Raw genomic sequence first — 8,163 nt, 5'->3', positions numbered from 1 at the left:
CCTTGGCCACATCTTGAAATTCAGTGCCGATGAAGAGAGTGTAAGAGGTGCGTTTTGCCTTGAACGCACCTCCCCTTGAAAAGAGCTGGACCCTCATCGTCCGAATCTTCGATGTCGCATGCTCTCTAGCTTGTCGTGGGATCTGTCTTGAAGCTCTTTTCGGAGAAGACCACCCGACCTGTTGGGAAGCAACATGCCGTTTGGCCCTCCGCGCGAGATCCATCTCTCCCGCGTCTAGAATTCTTCCCCGCATTGTGGCCCATCCCTTGGAATAATCTTGAGGCTTGAAGTAGCTTCGGGGAAGTCTTCTTTTGGACTGCATTGCAAGGGGAGCGCAAAGGTTGTCTGGAATCGTCCCCCACATTGCAGCATACACCTTAAAATTGGTTGCTTTAAGCTCGAAGTAGATCCGGGGAAGTCCTCCGTTGGACTGAGGTGCACGAGGAGCACGTGTGACAGGAGCAAACCGTACGACATGCCTAGAGGCTGCATGCCGATTAGCTCGCCGCGTGAGATCCAAGTCTCCCGCATCAAATGCCCCCGCCTTCGTTGACGCGCGCCCCGGTAGAAGGATGAGACGAGAGCAATGACCCTGGTTGGACTGGGTAGGTGAAGCACCTGGCCAGCTCGTGACGACTTGATGGGTTGCATCAAACCGCCGCGCCTGGAGAGTGAGGGCCATTTCCCTCGCCGCAATTACCTTCGGGCCTCTGTTGCCCAGATCCGTCTGTTTTATGTGCAAGAAAAGAAAGCAGGCTCTAGATCCATCCGTACATGCCATGCCTCCTTGAGAATTCAGGCCCCTACTGGCCACATCAATTGCGATGAAGTACATGAGAGCTTGCAGCCTATTCATGGCTTGTAGGAGGGCTATGTCCCCTGCCGTAGTCGCATTGAACTGGCCTTGCATGGCCTGATTAGACAAGGAGATTTCCATTTTCTCAAGCAACTTTCGGTGCGGGGGCACCACACCTCGCTTTGCTCTAGAAAAGGGCCTGTGCATGCCCGGATCTGTCTTGTCAGCGCGAACGAGAGCCAAGCCTTCACGCCTCGCCCTCTCCTTCGTTTCTTGCTCCCTGGTGAGCCGGATCTGCCTGGAACTCATTGGAGTGTGAAGCCTCCACGCTTCCCCCTTGGTTCCATCTCGCGGTCTTTCGGCCACTTTGACTTCGCCAAGACGGTCGCATCCCTTTGGCCCAGAGACCTGAATGGACTTGATTGCGCACGTGGGTTTCCTTGACTCATGCGCCTCCCTGAAACTCACCTTCATGTTGAGCGCGGGTTCGATGTCGTTCCCTGACTCAACCACTTGGGTTCGCCTCCTGAAAGCCCACTCGACAAGGCTGGACCGCACTCGGAGTTCCCCAGCACTCCCAATCTCGGTGCCGCGTGAGGGTCTGTTACCCTCGGAATTGGCCTTTGCTCCCCGCTTGCTGGATGAGGGCTTTGCACCCTCGGAATCAGCCATTGGTGCACAAGTTAACTTAGGGGGCATTGGATTTGACACAAGGGTCTCCTCCTTTGCCCCACCAACGAACGAGTAGTTCACAGGTTTCCAAATTTTCCTTCTTTTCCTCTCCTTCACTCCACTTCCTTCCGCTCCAACACGCTTCCTCTCCTTGTCCACACTACTCCTCTCTTCTCCACCTCTCCTTTTCCTCTCCTTCTTCACCCAACGTGCAGCCATTCGTTTACCCTCCCGGCGCAAGGAGCCTTCCTCCACACACAAGGCCGTTCTTTTACCCTCGCGGCTAACGAGCTCCTCCTCATCCACCTCGACACACCCGGCCATTCGTTTACCCTCGCGGCTCACGAGCTCCTCATCACACAAGGCCGTTCTTTTACCCTCGCGGCTAACGAGCTCCTCCTCATCCTCCTCAACATACCCGGCCATTCGTTTACCCTCGCGGCTCACGAGCTCCTCATCACACACCTGGCCATTCTTTTATACTCGCGGCTAACGAGTTCTTCACAAGGGTTGCCCGTTCGTTTATTCTCCCGGCGCAAGGAGTCTTCCCCATCCACAAGCTTCCACTTTTCATCCACCATTGGACCGACACCAGGCACCAGTTCATTTATACTCGCTGGGCTAGACGAGTCTTCCTTCATCTCAACACTCCTCTTCACATCCATGTCACTCTTCCTCTCCGCATCCACAGCAAACCAAGATGTTGGCACCAGTTCATTTATACTCGCTGGGCTAGACGAGTCTTCCTTCTTCTCACCATTGGTTTTCTCTTTAGCACCTTTCCTCATCTTCGTATCCTCTTCCAACAAAACACAAGGTACCAGTTCTTTTATACTCGCTGGCCCCGACGAGTCTTCCTTACTCTTCCCTACTCCTATGCACACTTCCGCATCCTCTTTATCTATTTTATCACTATACTTTACCTCACTATCAATGCTTAACAGGGTACAAGGCACCAGTTCATTTATACTCGCTGGGCTAGACGAGTCTTCCTTCTCCTCCTCTTCTCCCACACTACTCAAAAACAGTGAAATACAAGGCTCCAGTTCGTTTATACTCGCTGGGCCGGACGAGTCTCCCTTCTTCTCCCCTACTTCGACACCCTTCAAAACATCCCCTTTCTTCATCTTTATATCCGCACTAGGTAGCACACAAGGCACCAGTTCATTTATACTCGCTGGGCTAGACGAGTCTTCCTTCTCCTCTCCTACTCCTGCATACCTCAAAAGATTACCCTTCACCTCCTTTCTAATACAACCCTCCAAAACTTCCTTATCTCCTATCTCAGCACACCTCGCCTCATTACTACTCCTCATCTCAACCTTTGTACATGGTAAAATACAGGGCACCAGTTCGTTTATGCTCGCTGGGCTAGACGAGCCTTCCTTCCCTTCCTCCCCTCCAACACACCTCAACTCAATGCGCTTTTGCGCTCTTTCTGCACGCAACCCTTCCTTCTCCTTCATTCTTTCCATCCTCCTCTTCTCTTCCCCACGCTTCAGCTCAGCCTCCGCTCCCTTCAACATCTCTTCTCTTCCCACCTCCATCCGCTTAGGCACTCTTTCAGCTTGCACCATCTCCTTCCTCATCATCCTCTTCACTTCCCGCTTCCCATCTCCGTACTTCAACTCAACATCCTCCTTCGATACTTCATCTTTCTTCGACTTGGCACGATCATAGGAAAATACATGTGGTCCCAGTTCATTTATGCTCGCTGGGCCGGACGAGCCTTCCTTCTCCTCTCCTCTCACCTTTCTTTCTATCTTTTCTAAGACATAGGGGACATCACCCCGCAGCACACTAGACGCACAAGATTTGGACTTTGCCTCTTTTGCCTCATCCACCTCCTCAATCATTACTCCATTCACAACACACCTCTTCTTATCAGCATCCTCCAACACATCTTTCTTCTTCATCTTTCTCTCCACCACGTTATTTTCCATGCTCAACTTTGCACCTTTCTTCTTCATCATATCCTTCTCATCAACACACACCTTCTTTAAAACTGGGGCCGGCTGCACTGCCTTACCCTGCGCTCCATCCTTTTCCTTTCCACACTCCATACTCTTCTTCACTCCCTTTGTCTTGGCTTCCATCATCACCCCACGCTGCTTCATACCTTTTTGCATAACTTTCATCAAATCCACAAGCTGGGCTTTCATTGCCCGCATCCTCTCTTCACTCCCCTCTTCCTCGTCCTCACTCCCTTTATCATCTTCATCTTCTGATTCGGAGCTCGAACTCGGCCCCCCACATTTTGAATGCACAGGCCGCTGCAACGGCAGATTCATAGAACTAGGCATAGCTTTCTTCCCTTTGACATCATTCGTTTTCACCTTCCCCACCATTCTTTTACTCCCACATTCCTCCTCCGCATATCTCTTCCCATCATTTTCCTTTTGTATAGACTTCTTCATCTCAGCACCAATCTTCTTCTTCTCCACCCCTTTCTCTTCGCCTCCCCTTCCTTTACTCTCCTTTTCAACCTCCACTCCTTTCCTCATTCCCGGCATTCCGCCTGTAGCAACTGATGCATCATAATCCAACGCAATTTTTCTTTTCAACTCACTTTCTACTTCCAAAGCATCCCAATCTCCTTTCCTCAGCGTCTTCTCTCTCCACACCTCAATCTCCTCATTCGTACTCTTCAACCTTCTCTTTATCTCATCCTGCCTCTCCTCAATCAAACACATCTTCTTTTCGAGCTCAAAACGAATTTGGGAGGGAGCATTTGCCCCGTTTCCCCTTTCACGCCCTAGCTTTTCCACCAAACCTTGCAGGTCATACTCTAGATCATAAAAATCTTCAAGAAGGCTTCTTTTTTTTTTATAAATAAGCTTTACAGCATCAATTCCTGACTTGGGCACGGTGCTCTTCGAAGCTTTCTCTTCACGCCTCAGCCCAGGCTCCCCAACACGGGGGTAAGCACATGCCACCCGCGAGGGCGGCTCTGATACCAAGTGTGGTGATCCAACTCTCAGAGACCCGCTCGGGACCCCCTGGGGACCCCGTCTAGGCCCCGGGGAAGCACTAGACCCATTCCACAAGTTTGCCATTTCGACCCCCCGGCACGTCACGGGGCACCCCGACGCGTCACGGAACGCGACACGGCACATAACACGGCACGAGATATACCCAAGGGCCCATCTTGAGGGCTTCACGTCATATTCATAGGTAGAAAGTATTTACATGATTCACCGGGGCTCAGCAAGGGACTATGTCACGGTGGGTGGGTGGAGCTATCAACGCGCATCAAACACGACGCCCAAACCGTGGGTGAGGGAGCTACAAGGAGTACTCCCTCATAGGTGTTTTCGGCTCCAACGGCAAGGCATACCTACAAAGCCCGAAATTTTCCTTGGGGGGGGGGGGGGGGGGAGGGCGCCTCGCGACATGGCGTGTTGAGGGGGGGAGGGGGGGCCGAATTTTGGAGGGGGGGGGGGGGGGGGGGGGGCGCCGAATTTTGAAGGTGGGGGGGGGGCCGAAATTTTGAGGGGGGTGGGGGGGGGGGGGGGGGGGGGGGCGAATTTTTGGGGGGGGGGGGGGGGGGGAGGGGGGGGGCCGAATTTTTGAAGGGGGGGGGGGGGGGGGGGGGGGTTGGTGTGTGTAGAGAGGGGCCGAATTTTGAAGGGGGGGGGGGGGGAGGGGGGGGGGGGGAGGGGGGGGGCCGAATTTTTGAAGGGGGGGGGGGGGGGGGGGGGGGGGGGGGTTGGTGTGTGTAGAGAGGGGCCGAATTTTGAAGGGGGGGGGGGGGGGGGGGGGGGGGGGGGCGAATTTTTGAGGGGGGGTGGGGGGGGGGAGGGGTGGTGTGGTGTGTGTTGAGAGGGGGGGGGAGGGGGGCAGAATTTTTGAGGGGGCGTCATGGTGGGTGCGTGGGTGTGTTAAGGGGAGGGGAGCACGTCGCGTCGTCATGTCAACACACACCACACCACCCCTCCCCCCCCCCTCAAAAATCCCCCCCCCTCAACACACACCACACCACCCCTCCCCCCCCCCCCGCCCCCAAAAAATTCGCCCCCCCCCCCCAACACACACCACCCCACCCCCCCCCCAAAAAATTCGGCCACCCCCCTCAACACACACCACCCCTCCCCCCCCCCCCCCCAAAAATTCGCCCCCCCCCCCTCAATACACACCTCCCCACCCTTCCCCCCCCCCCCCCCCGCCCCCAACACACACCACCCCTCCCCCCCCCCCCCAAAAACTCGCCCCCCCCCCTCAATACACACCTCCCCACCCTTCCCCCCCCCCCCCCTCAACACACACCACACCACACCACACCACCCCTCCCCTTCCCCCCCTCCAAATTTCGCCCCCCCCTCAACACACACCACCCCACCCCTCCCCCCCCCCCTCCAAATTTCGCCCCTTCTCCCCCCCAAAAATTCGCCCCCCCCCCCCCCCCCCCTCAACACACACCACACCACACCACCCCTCCCCCCCCCACCCCCCTCAACACACACCACCCCACAACACCCCTCCCCCCCCCCAAAAATTCCCCCCCCCCCCCTCAACACACACCACCCCACCCCCCCCCCCCCAACACACACCACACCACCCCTCCCCCCCCCTCAAAAATCCCCCCCCCCCTCAACACACAAAACACCACCCCTCCCCCCCCCCCCCTCAAAACACACCACACCACACCACCCCTCCCCCCCCCTCCAAATTTTGCCCCCCCCCCCCCCCCAAAAAATTGGCCCCCCCCTCAACACACACCACACCACACCACCCCTCCCCCCCCCTCCAAAATTCACCCCCCACCCCCCTCAACACACACCACCCCACACCTCCCCTCCCCCCCCCCCAAAAAATTTTCCCCCCCCCTCAAAAATTTCCCCCCCCCCCTCAACACACACCACCATATCCCCCCCCCCTCAACACACACCACACCACCCCTCCCCCCCCCCTCAAAAATCCCCCCCCCCCCTCAACACACAAAATACCACCCCTCCCCCCCCCCTCCAAATTTTGCCCCCCCCCCCAAAAAAATTGGCCCACCCCCTCAACACACACCACACCACATCACCCCTCCCCCCCCTCCAAAATTCGCCCCCCCCCCCCCCCCTAAACACACACCACCCCACCCCACCCCTCAACACACACCACACCACCCCTCCCCCCCCCCCTCAAAAATCCCCCCCCCCCCTCAACACACACCACACCACCCCTCCCCTTCCCCCCCTCGAAATTTCGCCCCCCCCTCAACACACACCACCCCACCCCTCCCCCCCCGCCCCAAAAATTCGCCCCCCCTCCAAATTTCGCCCCTTCCCCCCCCAAAAATTCGCCCCCCCCCTCAACACACACCACACCACACCACCGCTCCCCCCCCCCTCCAAAATTCGCCCCCCCCCCCAAAAATTTCCCACCCCTCCCCCCTCAACACACACCACCCCACCCCCCCCCCCAACACACACCACACCACCCCTTCCCCCCCCCCTCAACACACACCACACCACCCCTCCCCCCCCCCCGCCCCCAAAAAATTCGCCCCCCCCCCCCCCCCCAACACACACCACTCCACCCACCCCCCCCAAAAAAATTCGGCCACCCCCCTCAACACACACCACACCACACCACCCCTCCCCCCCCCCCCCTCAACACACACCACCCCACCCCCCCCCCTCAACACACACCACACCACCCCTCCCCCCCAAAAAATTCGGCCACCCCCCTCAACACACACCACACCACACCACACCACCCCTCCCCCCCCCCCCCCCAAAATTCGCCCCCCCCCCCCCCTCAATACACACCTCCCCACCCTTCCCCCCGCCCCCAACACACACCACCCCTCCCCCCCCCCCCCAAAAATTCGCCCCCCCCCCCCCCCCTCCCCTCAATACACACCTCCCCACCCTTCCCCCCCCCTCCCTCAACACACACCACACCACACCACACCACCCCTCCCCTTCCCCCCCTCCAAATTTCGCCCCCCCCTCAACACACACCACCCCACCCCTCCCCCCCCCCTCCAAATTTCGCCCCTTCTCCCCCCCAAAAATTCGCCCCTCCCCCCCCCCCCCTCAACACACACCACACCACACCACCCCTCCCCCCCCCACCCCCCTCAACACACACCACCCCACACCACCCCTCCCCCCCCCCAAAAATCCCCCCCCCCCCCCAACACACACCACCCCACCCCCCCCCCCCCCCAACACACACCTCACCACCCCTCCCCCCCCTCAAAAATTCCCCCCCCCCCCCTCAACACACAAAACACCACCCCTCCCCCCCCCCCTCCAAATTTTGCCCCCCCCCCCCCCCCAAAAAATTGGCCCCCCCCTCAACACACACCACACCACACCACCCCTCCCCCCCCTCCAAAATTCGCCCCCCACCCCCCTCAACACACACCACCCCACACCTCCCCTCCCCCCCCCCCGAAAATTTCCCCCCCCCCCAAAAATTCCCCCCCCCCCCCCCCCCCCTCAACACACACCACCACATCCCCCCCCCCTCAACACACACCACACCACCCCTCCCCCCCCCTCAAAAATCCCCCCCCCCCTCAACTCACAAAACACCACCCCTCCCCCCCCCCCCCCAACACACACCACACCACACCACCCCTCCCCCCCCCCCTCCAAATTTTGCCCCCCCCCCCCAAAAAATTGGCCCCCCCCCTCAACACACACCACCCCTCCCCCCCCCCCCCTCCAAAATTCGCCCCCCCCCCCCTCAACACA

The sequence above is a fragment of the Lygodium microphyllum genome, chromosome 16 (genome assembly GCF_053477565.2).
Source record: "Lygodium microphyllum isolate KBCC chromosome 16, Lygodium_microphyllum_v1.1.10, whole genome shotgun sequence".
NCBI lineage: Eukaryota > Viridiplantae > Streptophyta > Polypodiopsida > Schizaeales > Lygodiaceae > Lygodium > Lygodium microphyllum.
This window is presented reverse-complemented; position numbering follows the sequence as displayed.